This window comes from Balaenoptera physalus (assembly GCF_965194825.1).
Source record: "Balaenoptera physalus genome assembly, chromosome: 5".
Lineage (NCBI taxonomy): Eukaryota > Metazoa > Chordata > Mammalia > Artiodactyla > Balaenopteridae > Balaenoptera > Balaenoptera physalus.
Window position 1 is genome coordinate 49,826,905 of NC_138884.1, and position 15,493 is coordinate 49,842,397.

General features: G+C 37.6%; 1 protein-coding gene and 2 long non-coding RNA genes across 3 annotated transcripts in view; 1 reads left to right on the forward strand and 2 right to left on the reverse strand.

Annotated features, from left to right (window-relative positions):
• Positions 1-14,767, reverse strand: part of LOC309661546 — a 29,279-nt gene extending 14,512 nt beyond the window's left edge. Inside the window, exon 1 of the long non-coding RNA XR_014264065.1 lies at positions 5-14,767. This is a non-coding gene — a long non-coding RNA (uncharacterized lncRNA). The remainder of the gene's footprint in view (positions 1-4) is intronic.
• The window catches only part of LOC309661547, a 544,407-nt gene that overhangs the window by 511,042 nt on the left and 17,872 nt on the right, over positions 1-15,493 (reverse strand). The gene's annotated exons all lie outside the window — the stretch shown is intronic.
• Positions 1-15,493, forward strand: part of ARHGAP24 (Rho GTPase activating protein 24) — a 510,476-nt gene that overhangs the window by 256,849 nt on the left and 238,134 nt on the right. The window lies entirely within an intron of this gene.

The window sequence follows — 15,493 nt, forward strand, 5'->3', positions numbered from 1 at the left end:
AGACAGATTGCTTGAGACTGAGATTGACCAAGGTTTCTAGTAAACCCTCCCCATGTAGTTAGAGGCAAACGAGGCAGTTGCTTATAGCTATGACATTCCTGACTAACAGGACTCCAGAACAACTCGTAACACAAGGGGCATGCCTGTGTTGATTCATCTTTCATATTAGTTCAGGGATATTTTCCATTAGGTAAATCTGCTTTTATTTATATTTTTCATTTATTTTTTTTTTAACATCTTTATTGGCGTGTAATTGCTTTGCATTGTTGTGTTAGTTGCTGCTGTATAACAAAGTGAATCAGCTATACGAATACATATATCCCCATATCGCCTCCCTCTTACCTCTCCGACCCACCCTCCCTATCCCACCCCTCTAGGTGGTCACAAAGCACCAAGCTGATCTCCCTGTGCTATGCAGCTGCTTCCCACTAGCTATCTACTTTACATTTGGTAGTGTATATATGTCCATGCCACTCTCTCACTTTGTCCCAGCTTACCCTTCCTCCTCCCCGTGTCCTCAAGTCCATTCTCTACGTCTGCGTCTTTACTCCTGTCCTGCCCCTAGATTCTTCAGAACCTTTTTTTTTTAGATTCCATATATATGTATTAGCATATTTTAATGGTTCTTGAGACTTTTAAAAATATATCTCCATAAATGTTCTTCGTTAAGCCCATATTTCAGAGAATTCTTAATAGGTATTCCAGTCACTAGAGGGAATTAACCAGGTGGTACAGAGTATCATATGCAAGGCTCCATACACAGCCAGACAAGTCGAAATATGCCCTCTATTTTCAGAAGCCTCCTGGACCTTAATCTAGTCTCAATACTCTCCATTATTCATTCTAAACAATGTTTAAATATGGATGTGAGGTTAAAGCAAGGTGCTTTTATCTTCAAAGCAGTTGTCATTATCAGATATGGGTAAATTGGTGCCAGAAAAAGGTGAAAAGAGGAAAACCTTCTAAATTCAACAAGTACTTATCGTGTACCTACTCACACACTACACAGTATGGAAGACATAAAAAAAAAAATGGATAAAATAGTTGATGACATAAACTCAAGACATTTTTAATCTAATTGGCTGCAGAGTACCCACCCCTCCCCCACCAAAAAATGTGTATTGCATGGAAGAATGTTCTCTGTGCAAGACAAAGTACTGGAGGAGTCCACTGAAGGGAGAGTTCCCATCAGTTGCACTAGATTGGAGAATAGAATTTGTATGTTTTCAAATTCTACATGTTCTCTCAGCTCCTCTTCTAATAAACCTCACAATGACCAATCCAGAACACTAAACCTCTAAATCATGAAAGATACATTTTTTTCGTATGATATTTCTTGTATTTGATTGCTATTTTTTCCTCGCTATAATTTCAATTTTTTAAACATTTTCTCATACCCCGACCTTTCATAATAAAGAGTGAATTCCTCGGGGCAGGGGCTAGATTTTTTGCCTCTGTGTATCCCTTAGCCACATGCCTGGTTAGGAGAGGCACTTGGGTTGCTTGAGTGGCTAGCACATGAGACGCCAGGGTCCTTCTTTGTGTGTGATGCAGCAATGGCTTGGACCCCATTGCCAGTCAGTACCAATACGTATTGAGAATAGCTGCTTCTTTCTGTCACGTAAAATCATTATGAACAGCATTAGAGAGAACATTTTTTTCCACTTTTAAGTAAATTCTTGAAGCAACATGAGCAAAGCTTTTTTAAAATATAAGCTCTTCCATTTTTTGCTTTTTATCTTTTCACAACAGTTTGGGTTTTGGTTATGTTTTTTAAATGTGACAATATTAAAATATTTCCAAAATATAAAAGATCCAGTACAGCTTTTGAAAAAGTCTTGTTTGGGAGGTAATCTTTGAACTTCTATTGTGCAAAAAGAAGCACCGAGCGTGACAAACAAAAATGAAAACCAACTACAACATGACATTAAAATAGTCAAAACGTGATCATCTTTTATATTTAGAGTCTGAAACAGAATAATTTTTAATTTTTTAAAAATATAATCATTAGAACAGAACAGTCAATAAAAATTGTGTTGTAAATAAATTAAGAGGATTTGGGTGTGGGTGGGAGGGTAGACTTCTAATGCTTCAAAATTTTGTGAGTGATTTTAAAATAAGAGTAATAAACCATGTACAATTAAAAAAAAAAAAAAAGCTGATTAGACTTTTAACCTAACAGGCCTGTTTTTGTTCCTGCCTGGGTTGTTTGGCTCTGTAGTTATAGTTTCTTAATAAATATGTACAAAATACACAGCAATACTGCCCTCTACAGTTCCCCTATAAGACAGTCACTTGTCTTCAAGTGTGTAAATGCCTAGTTTTAAATGAACCTAACTTACATGGATGATTTCTGGTGTGTTTAGCTCTGATGTTAGTCTTAGCAGTAAGCAGCTGGGGCCATCCCCCGTCTCTTTGCATGATGAACACTTAGAGAAGTCAAATCCTCTAAAATAGTTACATGATCCATCTTATTTCTATGAATATACGATATCCACAGTTCTTAAAAGCTTTTCACTCTGTGGTACAATTGGCAATACATACCCCCTTTTCTCATACATATGCCATACTGGAATTAAGTAAGTAGTCTGATATGCCAGAAAGACAGTGGAATATATAAAATCTGTTGAAAGTGTTTAAGATTAAAAATAATGATGCTGCCTTATAGTCACATTTTTTATTTGTAGCAGAGGAAAGTTAGTAGATTAAACTCAGTTGTCCTCAGTAATTAAAAGTAAAAAGTAGAAAGAATATGTGATCCAAACTAGCTTCAGTACCAAAAATTTTGGCATTTAAATGCGATGTAGATATCTTTTTAATTATAGGTGCAAATGAGACACCATAAGAAACTAGTAGTCACATGATGTAATATATAAAAGCTTTGCAAAAAGACATGAAAATAAAAATGTCTAAAGGAAGAAATGTTTTATCCCCCAAATATGTTGCAGAAAGGCAGTATTTCCTGGTACATAATTGCAAAATCAGAATGAATTCAAATCTCAGTGTTGTTACATACTGTATGAGCTTTGGCATGTTGCTAAAACTCTCTGTGACTCACTTGTGAAATTAAATGGTAACTATATAAAAACTATATAATATTTGCTGCTAATATATTACTATTTTCAGAGTTAAATATTTGTATAAATTTGCTTATGAGCATATGTAGGTTGTGGGGAGATTGAGGGCTTAACCATTGCCTTCTTTAGGATGTTAGCTGTAAGTAGCAGAATGCAACTCATATTAGTTTAAATTAAACAGAGGGGGTAATATTATAAGAATTCAGGGATTATTTTCAGAGCTCAAGGAAAAATCACCACCAAGTCTCAGGATAAACAAAAACACTTAACTTGAAAGTCTGGCAAGCAGTATTTTTCTCTGCTCTTGCTTGTCCTTGGATATTCTGTTACGTCTGCATTATTCCTCTCTCTCTTGTCAGACTGCCTCTCCTTCAACATGTCAGAATACAGCCAGTCACAGCTCTAAAGATGTTGTTACACTTCTAGCTAGTCACACTAAGATACTGAATGACTTTTTTCTTAGCTCCAATCCCAAATTCCTAAGAACAGGACTCTAATTCAACATGGATGAGATGCTCAATTGTGACTAACCAGCTATGGCCATCAGGAGAAATATAGAGCTAACATGTTGTCTTTATGTCATTTTCTAAATGTAGACTTTAAGAGATTCCTTTAATTCGTGCTCTATAAGCAATCTCCAGTTCACCAACCTTTACATTTAAATGGTTGCCTGTTGGTTGTTGTTTGGAATTCCAAAATAATTTCCTGTGTCAACTCTGTTATACAGCATTGTTACAGCCTTAGGAGAATCTCACTCCATCCCTCCCCCAAAGAAAAAGTTGCAAATAAAAATTTGCTTAACTCACTATGTGTCTGAAAAATTATTACTAATTTCCATAGGAATCACACACTAAAGATTTTTTAAGACTATTCTATTTTCATACGATTTTGTCAGATTATCAAACTATGCATTCCATTCTATTGTTGTTTGGAAACATGGTCCCACCATGTTTTTAAGAATGTAGTTTTAACCATAGTGTATCGTGTTAGTTTAAAAAAAAAAAAAAAAAATGAGTTCAGAGCTCCTCTCCGTGTTCTTGGCAAGTGAAGCTAGAACTCCCTCTTATATCCATCCATCCATCCATATATGTGCCTGGCACTATTGTAGACCTTAGGGAGACAGTATTAAAGCCAAAGTGTCATCTCTTCTGGAACTTGTTTCTTGGTAAGATAAAACAAACAAATAAGCAAATGTATAAACAATAAAGTATCAGTTAATGTATAAGTATCAGGTAATGATAAGTACTATGGTTTCTAAGAAAAATAAAGCAAATCAGGGAATTGTGATATGGAGTGACTGGGAAGTCTCTTTAACTGGGCAATGAGATCAGAGATTGCTAAACTTTAATTTAGCAGCTGTGGTTCTAGAGCTAGGACAGGGGCGTCCAGCAGAAGGGTGAGGGATCCAGGAGATTAAGAAGGCCAAGACAGCCTTGTTACCTTGCCCCATCAGAGGTACTTAATACCAAAATCGCTCTTGCTCACCCTCTTTCTAGAGCCCAGGGAATTAACTTGGCTCCTTACTATCTCTTCCTTCTTTTTTCCATTCAGAGATTTCCCCCTTCCCTGTTCTACTGCAGAGCCGAAATCTCAGAGAACTCTCCTCCCTTCTACACAGTTTTGTTGTGGTTTTCAAAGTATGTTTAATTTCCCTTTTTATAATCATTTTTAAAGTACTACATGAACACATGTTTTCCTGAATTATGGATTTCAAATCATCAGTCTCCCTGCCTAGATTTATAAACATGAATGTGTGTGTGCAAGTAATATATGTATGTGTTTATTTGTAAATAAAATAATTCAATACATATATTCACTTATGAACTTATTGGATGTAGTGTTCGTTCTTGTTCTGTATCTTTTTTTAACTTAATAATTTATTTTAGATATCTTTTTATATCAGCACACATAGATTTACTTTGTTCTTTTTAATAGCTGCATAGTATTTCATTGTACAGATGCAAAATAATTAAAATTTTCATCCAGCTCTTAATAGATATTTAGGTTGTTACAGTATTTCCTATTGTAAACAAAACTGCAATCTCATAACTTATGTCTTGGCAAAAAAATTTTTTATTGAAGTATAGTTGATTTACAATGTGTTATTTTCTAGTGTATAGCAAAATGATTCAAATATATATATATTCTTTTTCATATTCTTTTCCATTGTAGGTTATTACAAGATATTGAATATAGTTTCCTGTGCTATACAGTAGGACCTTGTTGTTTATTTTATATATAGTAGTTTGTATCTGCTAATCCCAAATTCCTAATTTATCCCTGCCCCCCTCCTTTTTCCCGTTTGGTAACCACAAGTTTGTCCTCTATGTCTGTGACTCTGTTTCTGCTTTGTAAATAAGTTCTTTTGTATCATATTTTAGATTCCATATATAAGTGATATCATATGATATTTGTCTTTCTCTGTCTGACTTACTTCACTTAGTATGATACTCTCTAGGTCCATCCATGTTGCTACAAATGGCATTATTTTATTCTTTATTATGGCTGAGTAATAGTCAGTTGTGTATATATATACACCACATCTTCTTTATCCATTCATCTGTCAGTGGACACTTAGGTTGTTTCCAGGTCTTGGCTATTGTAAATAGTGCCGCTGTGAACATCGGGGTTCATGTATCTTTTCGAATTAGAATTTTCATCTTTTCCAGGTATATGCCCAGGAATGGAATTGCTAGATCATATGGTAGTTCTATTTTTAGTTTTTTAAGGAACCTGCATACTGTTCTCCAAAGTGGCTGCATCAATTTGCATTCCCACCAACAGTGTAGGAGGGTTCCTTTTTTTCCACACCCTCTCCAGCATTTATTACTGTGGACTTTTTGATAATGGCCACTGTGACCAGTGTGAGGTGACACCTCACCGTAGTTTTGATTTGCATTTCTCTGATAATTACCAATGTTGAGCATCTTTTCATGTATGTCTTGGCAAATATTATATGGTATCACTTTATGTGAAATCTAAGAAATAATACAAATGAATCTACATACAAAACAGAAACAGACCCTCAGACATAGAAAACAAACTAATGGTTATCAAAGGGAAAGGGAGTGTGGGAGGTATAAATTAGGAGTATGGGATTAACAGATACAAACTACTGTACATAATATAGATAAGCAACAAGGATTTACTGTACAGCACGGGGAACTATATTCAATATCTTGTAATAACCTATAATGGAAAATAGTCTTTAAAAAATTATATATATATAACTGAATCACTGTGCTGTACACCTGAAACTAACACAATATTGTAAATCAACTATACTCCAATAAATATATATATGTGTGTGTGTGTGTGTGTGTATATATATATATCTCGGCATACTAGCTATGTCAAATGCTCTGTGTGTGTGAGTGTGTATGTATTAAATTTATTTATAAATTAGGTTAACAAAATAAATTCTGGAGTCTATAAGTAAAAAAATGGTCAAATATTGGCAATTTTATGTCATTTAACCTAATTGTAAAATTCCTCTCCAAGGCTCTAAGCCCAGCTTTGTTCGTTTTTAATTTCTAACAGCTGTTGGAACAGAGAGGCAATACCTTAGAGGCTAAGCTCTGTTGGACCAAGTGAAAAAACTATATGGCTTGTTATCACTACAAAATCATAGTTTCCTATTAACTAGACCTACATTTCCATTCGGGAATGTTCCCAGGAGACTGCCTTCCCATCCTCTAGTGCCAGAGGGAGTCCTTTATAGTAGGAATCAGGTAGCTGAATAGCGGAAAGGAGAAAATATGGACCAGGCTGGCTCTAGAATGACATTTGGTAAATCATTAACCTTTCTAGCTTGATTCCAGTAATAAATACAGATAACATCTACCTTAAAAATAAATGAAATAATTCCTACAGCACTCCCTAGCACAGTATTTGACCCTAAATTCTTGCTTAATAAATCACATCTTCCATCCTCCTTCCCTTCCCCCTTCTCTCCTTCCCTTTCTCCCTCCTTCACATCTATGCTCTCAATCTCCAAACTACAGGGAGATGGCAAGGAAGAGAGGGCCTCTCTGGGCCACATAACCACACAACCATCGACAGGCATTCGGAAGCCATTTCTGCCCCAGAGATAGGCACTGAGCTACTTCAGTCAACCGATAGGTGCTCCCTGCTATCTATAGGTCAATGGCCTGGGCACAGCGCACAAAGCCTGGCACCACAGAGTCTGGATACGTCCTAATTGAGGCCCAATCTGTGTGTGCAGTTACTGGGGAGCTCAGTGGATAAACACAACTTCTTCCATATTACTATCCGTCACTTGCAAAACACTGGGCCCACCAGGAAGCATCACTCCCCTGTTTCACAGGCTTCTCTCAGAGCCACCCTCAACTTCAACTCCGAGAAGCACAGATTTCTACTTCAGTGTCATTTGCGTCTGCTGAACTGCCTTTGTGTTTATTCTCTCTTTTTTTAAGGTTTTTACAATAACATTTATTTCCTAAAAGTTAACATGTGCATAATAGGAAACCAAAAAACACAAAAAGCAAAAAACAAAGTCATCCATAATCACAAGCAGTTTACCATTTGATGTGTCCTTCTAGTTCTCCTTTTTGTATCTACACAACTAAGCATCCATTTTTATGTAATTAAGATCATACAGTTATGTATTATGCTTTTTCACACATCATGAATATTTACCATTTCAAAGTCCCAAAGCTATGAGTATTTTGATAACCAAGAATACACTCCACCAACTCAATCTGGAAGGAAAAAAATGTAATCCTGCCTTTCTTGGTAACAAAAATTTCATAAAAGACAAAAATGACAACAGGCTTTATTCTCTTCGATAACTCAAGAAACTCAGACACTGTTCCAGACTCTGACTTGGCTCTCATTCAGTGTTTTTGTTTTTGTTATTTTTAATTTTATTTATTTTTGGCTGCATTGGGTCTTCATTGCCGCGTGCGGGCTTTCTCTAGTTGCGGTGAGCGGGGGCTACTTTTCGTTGTGGTGCACGGGCTTCTCATTGTGGTGGCTTCTCTTGTTGCGGAGCACGGGCTCTAGGCGCGTGAGCTTCAGTAGTTGTGGCACGCGGGCTCAGTTGCTCCACGGCATGTGGGATCTTCCTGGACCAGGGATCGAACCTGCGTCCCCTGCATTGGCAGGTGGATCCTTAACCACTGCGCCACCAGGAAAGTCCCTCATTCAGTGTTAATCACTTGGTATTAAATATGAGGGCCCATCACTTTTTTACAGATGAGAAAAGAGAGACATTGTGCTTATGTTTTGAAATTGTGGAGGGATTTCCATGGGAGTCGGAAAGGGACAGACCTGAGTTCCAGACCTGACACTGGCACTTAGTATCTTTATTCTGTGAGCAAACTGCTCTACATTTCTGAGCATCAGTTTCATTTCCTGTAAAATGGGTTAATAACTCTCATTAAAATTGCCGGGTTGTGTTTCTCATGTATTACCTGAGAAAATGTATGCTAAGTACCGGACACCTTGCACAGCACAAGGAAGCCCTAAATAAAGGTTCACCTTGACTTATGATTCTCTGTATTGATCTGCCATTAGAGATACTTGCCTCTATTCACTGCCAGAATTTCAGGACCATAGAGGATTTGCGTTGCCAGGAATAAGGCAATGTAAATTTTGGCAGCATTGATTAAAATATTTTTTTCAGGAATAGGAACTGAAGTTCTTTCAGTTATCTGGTTGATGTTTAATCTGGGAAAAGTTTTTAAATGGGTATAAGAGGATGAGAGAATGAGCAAATAAGGTATCTTCTGACACCTCCTTGTCACTGGTGTAGAAGAAGAGAAAGAATGTGTCTTTTTGAAGCAATTGTTATACTGATTACAAAGCCCCTTACATAATGACGACCACAGATTTGAGTTATATAGAGATGTTCCAATGGTAGGAGTACATTCTGATAATTGTCAGGTTGCTTTTTTTTCTTCTTTTTTCTTCTTATTCTGTCTTATTGTCATAGTGGACTTGGTGTGATTAGAAATGTTACCACTCTCCATAGGGGTTAAACCTAGGAAGGGGAGGGGACTTAGAGATATACTTATAGTGCGCAGATAGTAAGGTAATCAGTCTGTGGGATCTATACTTCAAAGCCTCATGCACACATCAGACTGTAATAAGCCCTGCCTTTGCTTCAATTGCTAAGAAACCTTTCTCTTAATGCTAGGGTATCATCCTAGCCTTTGAATCTGTGCATGTTTCAGAATAGTGTTTAGAAGCCAACATTTCTATAAAGCAATTTGTGGGCCACACACATAAGCCTTTATGCACTAGCTGATGGCTGTTTCAGATACTTGACTGTTAAATTGGTTTTGAAAAGAGGAATGTTCCCTTTTCTGGCTTATTTTCAGATTAGCATCATCCTTCTGAACAAACAATAGTTTTCCTGGGAATATGCCTATTTACCGATACCTTTCTGATTAAGCACTATCTTTCACTTCATTTTAACTTTCAAATTATAACCTCCATTGACAGTACACAGCAGATTTTTCTCATGTATTATCCTTATTAGAATAACTTCAGTGATGTTTAGGTTCTTATCATATTCCCTAGAAAGGCTCAGATTGGAATAGTCCTCCGAGGAGATATATGGTAGGCAACACAACTTTAAAAGTCCAACTTAAAATTCAGTGAATTCATGAAGAATTTAATACTACCTAGTTGGGTAGACATTGAATTCTAAGTTCTCGTGAGCAAGTAATGTCTAGGTTTGCCTCTTGAAAAACTATAAAGATAAGGAAGAGCAATTTGTAAGAGACTTTAATGTCTGCCGGATACTGAAAGCAGCCAGAAAATACGAGAAAGGGCACTGAACCGAGAACTGTATTTAGTCCTGGCTCAAACATTTGTGAATCATGAGACACTGAGCAACCCACTTAAATCTTCGGTTCCTCTGTTTACAAGTCTGTAAAATTGGGATGATTTTTCCTGTCCTGTTCACCTCCTATGGTTGTCACAAGAATCAGATTAGAAGATGCATGTGAAAGAGCTTTGTAGCTATACAGTGCTCTTCAGATGTAAGTCTTTGGTATAGGTTGCCTCTAGTTTAAGTTCTGTAAGCTTTTTGAGGACAAAGATTGTATCTTTGAGTCATGAGCACTATATTGTCCTGAACAAGTGAATGAAGGGAGGTGATTCCCCCTCTGCAATTTTCTGTGCGGTTGTTTATTTTGCATTTTTTCCAGAATCACAAAGTATAACTCTTTTTGTTTACCATCTCAGTATACTTATGGGGAAAATTCTCCCTTTATTTGAACTAACTCGCTTACCTGGTAAGAGCCTTTAAACTTAGCAAGTGAACGTTTCTTGTGGAGAAGTCCATTCCTAATTTCAGGGCATTGTATTTCTAACTGTATCTGATGTCAGAGATCAGAATGCAGACATGTCAAAGCTTGTATGGTACTGAGTGTTACAACACCTGAAATAACCCTGAATTCTTCATCGATTAAATAGCATGTTTAATTTTATTAGAAAGTAAACGTATTCCTTCATGGGGTACCACTGCTTCAGCTACTGACCTATGGGGAAAAAGTTAGTGCTCTGGGAAACTTCCATTATTTTATATCAATTATGACTGGTAACACTGAGTTGAGTATTGTTCATGGCCCCTTCTAGCAAAAGATAAAATGCAAAGAAATGCAATAATGTTTGAGACTGCAAGAGCCAACAGACGATACAATATATCCATACCCATCAAATTCTTTTTTAATAGTTAATAGATGAACTGATTAAACTGAAATGATTGCAAGTATTTAAGCTATTCTATACATTTAATCAATAAGATGCATTTTTAGGGATTGAACATTATGACCCACACTTAACTCACCTTCTAAATATTAGAGCCTTAACATTTCATATCTAACTTCAAATGTTGAAATTCCAATCTCAAAACTTTTAAATTATACTACAATTTTAGGGTATTACAAATATTCTCTTATTTTTATTGGAAAAGAACTTACAGAGCCTAGTTCCTCATTTCCAAAATTTATAAGAATCAGAGTCTCACAGTAAAAAAAGAGGGGAAGTATTTTGAACAAATATTTCAAGGTACTGGATAAGCTCTTCTCTTAGTATCTTTTATGCTTTCAATGACTTGAAATTTTTCAAAGACAAATAACTTTTGAGTAAAGAAAGTGTTTATACGTTTACAGAGGAAAAGTCTCATAAATCACACGTAAGGCAGGGCCAACCCCTTTGCCGCCTATTGTTCGTTTGTGGCTTGCTATGGAAGGCATTTTATTTCCTGAAGTTGGCTGTATTTTGTTGACCTCCAGGACTCAAGATCTGTTTACTGAGCGGCAGTATAATTCCAAAGCCCTTGCTGAACACGGGGGTTGGAGTTAAGACTGGAATAGGGGGATCCCTCAGTGGCTGCACTGGCTCTAATTCTATAGCAATGATGAAGGAATAAATTCATTTCAGGGTATTACTGGGGCCCTGAGAAATCTTAACTATGTTCCAAAGTTATTTTCGTGTGTTCTCTTGTTTGTCTTCTGACCAGAACAGTTGTCTGAAGGTCCCTGGAATCAGGCTCTTCTCTGAGGTCAGATGACCTTTCTGAGCCTAGAATGAATCAGTTACAGAACATTTGAGTCAGGCTACCTCTCTCTTTCTCCCAGGACTAGTTTCTTGCTGATTGTAACCCTAGGGGGATATACCAGACACTCACTAGAGGGCAGCAGGGGGTCAGTGGAACCAATTCTTTAGGAACTTGCTAGACTGTATTATGTGCTTTGAAAAATGCCTAACAGTTTTTAAAAGTTTATTCACTGCCACTTCCATTACAAAATGCAGTGGCATCAAGAATCTATTCATGTGGGTGTGTTTGTTTCACAAAAACCTGGAATAAAAGACACATATAACCTAGCTATTTTAATGCAAGAAGTGTATCAATTGCACGGCATTCATCAGCTACACCTGTGAGAGTGCGGGCCCCTGAAGGACTGGTCTGTGTGTCCATGATAGTAATCAAGCCACAGCTGAGTAGATTGTGAGGGAGGAGGCCTAACGTCCAGGAGTGAGAAATGAGGGAAAACGACTGGACCTCTCCAATAAGCTGGGGTGACAGGGGGAAAATGGGTGGCAGGTGTAGAGGTGTTCCCTCCATTCAATAATGAACCATATCCTCCAGCTCCACCCAGGCGGTGTGTTTGCAGGAAGGAATATCACTCGCACTATTTTCCGATGCAGCCCCCTAAGGAAATTGGGGAAAGGGATGTGGGCATCTCCTTTTGCAGTTTTATGCTGCGAGAGGGGAGCCCAGCCACTCTGCCTGCACACATGGCACATTAGAAGGAGGGAAGTGAGCAGGTTGACAAGGGAATGACTTTATGAAACGTCATGAGGGGGAACAACTAACTTTGTGGAAGGTGGCAAGGACGAGGGGGAGACAAGAGAGGAGAAGGATTTGAGTCATTGTGCGCTGTGCAGTGAGCGTGAAACGCAGAGACCACAGTCTGTGGAAGAGAACAGTAAAGGCTGTCAAGGAATATGATGCACGAGCCACCCCAGGACCCTTCTAAGCAAAGGAGAGGAGTAAGGTACCGAAGGTTCTATAATCTTGCTAGTGAGACTTGAATATAAAAATTATTTTTCTTATCCTTTTTATTGTTACCACACTCCTTCCAGGGCATCCTATAGGATGGCATGAACTGGACAACTTAGTTCTCAATTAACAGAAATAATTGCACTTTCATCCCCACATTTCACTCTCCGAGGTTCATTGTGGATAAATATAAAATACCAGTGTACAATTTTGTTTTTAACTTGAATATCACTGGGAAAATATTAATCCCCATCTCTATTTTTCTCTGTGTCAGCTGGGGACCCTTTGCATTAGAATCACACGGGATGAATTGATTCTTATACATTAATAATTTTAGGAGGAAGAATTTATTAAGGACTCTAAAAGAAAGATATAACCAAATGTCAAGGGAACATCAAGGAGGGGGAAATTACTTTCTGCCAGAAGACTCTGGGAAGATTTAATGGGAAAAATGGCATTTGAAAAGATTCTCAAAATATAGGTAAGATTTTTTTACAAGGAAAGTAGTGGGAATAACATTCTCGCACAAAGGAACAGTTACCTATTCTATACCTGCTTGGCTAGTGAAGAGAGATTGATGACTGAAATATTGGCACAGAGGTTGAACCCAGCTTGTAAAAGGCTTTATGCAGAGTGCTAAGAAGTTTGAAATGTAGTCTGTGGTCACTTCAGCAGGTGTCTGCACAGAGCTATGTAATCAGAATGGCACTTGAGGACAGCTTCTCTTTCTGTAGGGCTGGGGCACAGACTGAAGGCAAAGGCATGTTAGGAAGTAGAAGAGACTGTCCAGGTCTGAGGAAATGACTCTGTGAAGTAGAGCTATGGCTGTGGGAATGGAAGAAGGGAATGAACAAAACAGGCATTAAGGAGGGAAGAAGTTGGTTGTTTAACCTGAAAATTTTTAAATGTGCTTCATCAATTCTTGGAATGAGGGAGGAGCTTTGTCTTCAAAAACTTTGTGTGTTGCAACCGTGGATCAGTTGGGATGTGGCCAAAGACAATCCAACTCTATCTTCAAGGTTCCGCAATTGACTCAGAGAGGGAGACAATGAAGAGGTAACGACAAGAGGAAAATATGTCTTGTTAACTGAATGCTGCAAAGTGTTGCAGATAGATGGGGCTTCATTTAGCCAAATGAAGATAAACTTTTCTTTCTTACTTCCTCGGTTTGGGTTTACTGAATTACATGTTAACATGTTTTAATTCAATGTACTTGTTAAATTAAATATCACAAGGTTATTTCAATGAGGAGATATCTAATTTTAACCCCAAATAATAATAAACAAAATTTAAACTTTGAGATAATTGAAGTCAAGTCGAATTTACGTGGTTCAGGATTGCATTATTTTAATATTCAGTAGTACTGCTAGAATAGTATTCAGCAGTCACAATGAGCTCAGTAACCTGAATTTTGCTTTTATACTTCTTATTTAGTAAATTTTTCAATCCTAGGAAACACCATTCTTTTATATTGTGATGGAATCTTACAGGCAGGTCTAAGAAACTTAGAATTTCCTATTTGAACTTTTCTTGACTGTAGCATGGAGCTTCCCGTATGCCAACAGAAATGACATTTTCTTTCTGCTATTTGAGTAATCTGCTTCCAAACAGGAAAAACAGGGAATAGGACCAAACGCCTGTGACAATTACCTTTGGAGCAAGATTTGAAGCCAATTAAATCATATCCATATGATTTTGTTTGGACGATAATTGCTATCGCAATGAGATGCAGGAAGAACAGAAGGCCCTGCAGCCAAAAAGGACAGAACTTGGAAGAGTTCAAGGCCCATCACATTAGTGATTCTTACAAATTGTACTCAGAAGAGATCTGACTTGCCCCAAGCAGTTCACAAATTGAGCAGTCCAACTGTATCTTACGTACATGTTCTGCTTTCCAGTTATGACAGATGCATACTTGTTGTGTTCCAATTGCTCTCTAAAATATATTTCTCAGCTGCCTGCCTCTGCCTGTTTTCAGTCATGGATCAGTATCGCTAACAGCTTATCAATAATTTAAAACAAAAATCTGGAGCAATGAGATCTCTGTAGGCATTGCAGTGTCAACAGGAAAAATGAAGACATGGTAATGAGGAAAACATTAGTCTGATTATTTTAGGAGGGATACATTCTCATGCTTTTGTGGTTGTGTAGAAGCTGTAATTACCTCCCCCCCCCCCCCCAGTGCTTCAGGTCACAACAGCTTGGAGAGTGCTGAAGTTCTTCGTAATTTGATTCTCTCTTGTTATTCTGTGCTTTATCAAAGTTAGAGAAATGTGCACCCAAATCTTACCAGTACACCCAAGATAGTTCTAGAGTTTTTTTCTCCAAGCCTGGGATGATTTCTCTTTAGTCGCAGCATGTGCTGACACCTCTGAATAGCTGAGAATGCTCTCCTCAACAGAACTCCTCAGCGGTCACCTGCATCCCACCCTAAAAGAGCCCTGCTGGGAACACTTGGGTCTTCATTGGTCTTTTGTTTATATGAGTGAATTCTCGCGTTATTTCCTCTAAGCTGGAAGTTGTAATCAAAAGGTGAATCACAGAACTGAGAGAAAGGAGTTAAAGGGAAACCAATGGAAATTATATTTAGAAAACTGAGTAGACTGAAAGAGGATATTTTTAAAGGAACAGAAAATAAAGCCCTGATGCATGGGTCAAATTAAGAATGAATATGGTATGAGGAAGGGGTGGCGTTTCTGTAAAGAGGAAAGACTGAGTCCATAGTAACGGCTGTATTATGATCAACAGTGCTACTTTGTTTCTTTGTTTATGTCTCACAGCCTTTATATTGTCTTTTCGAGAACTGAGCCAGTTGGCCAGTGGCCATGGTAAAATTTTCGTTGCTAGTGAACATGAATACATCCCATCAGTGGATGCA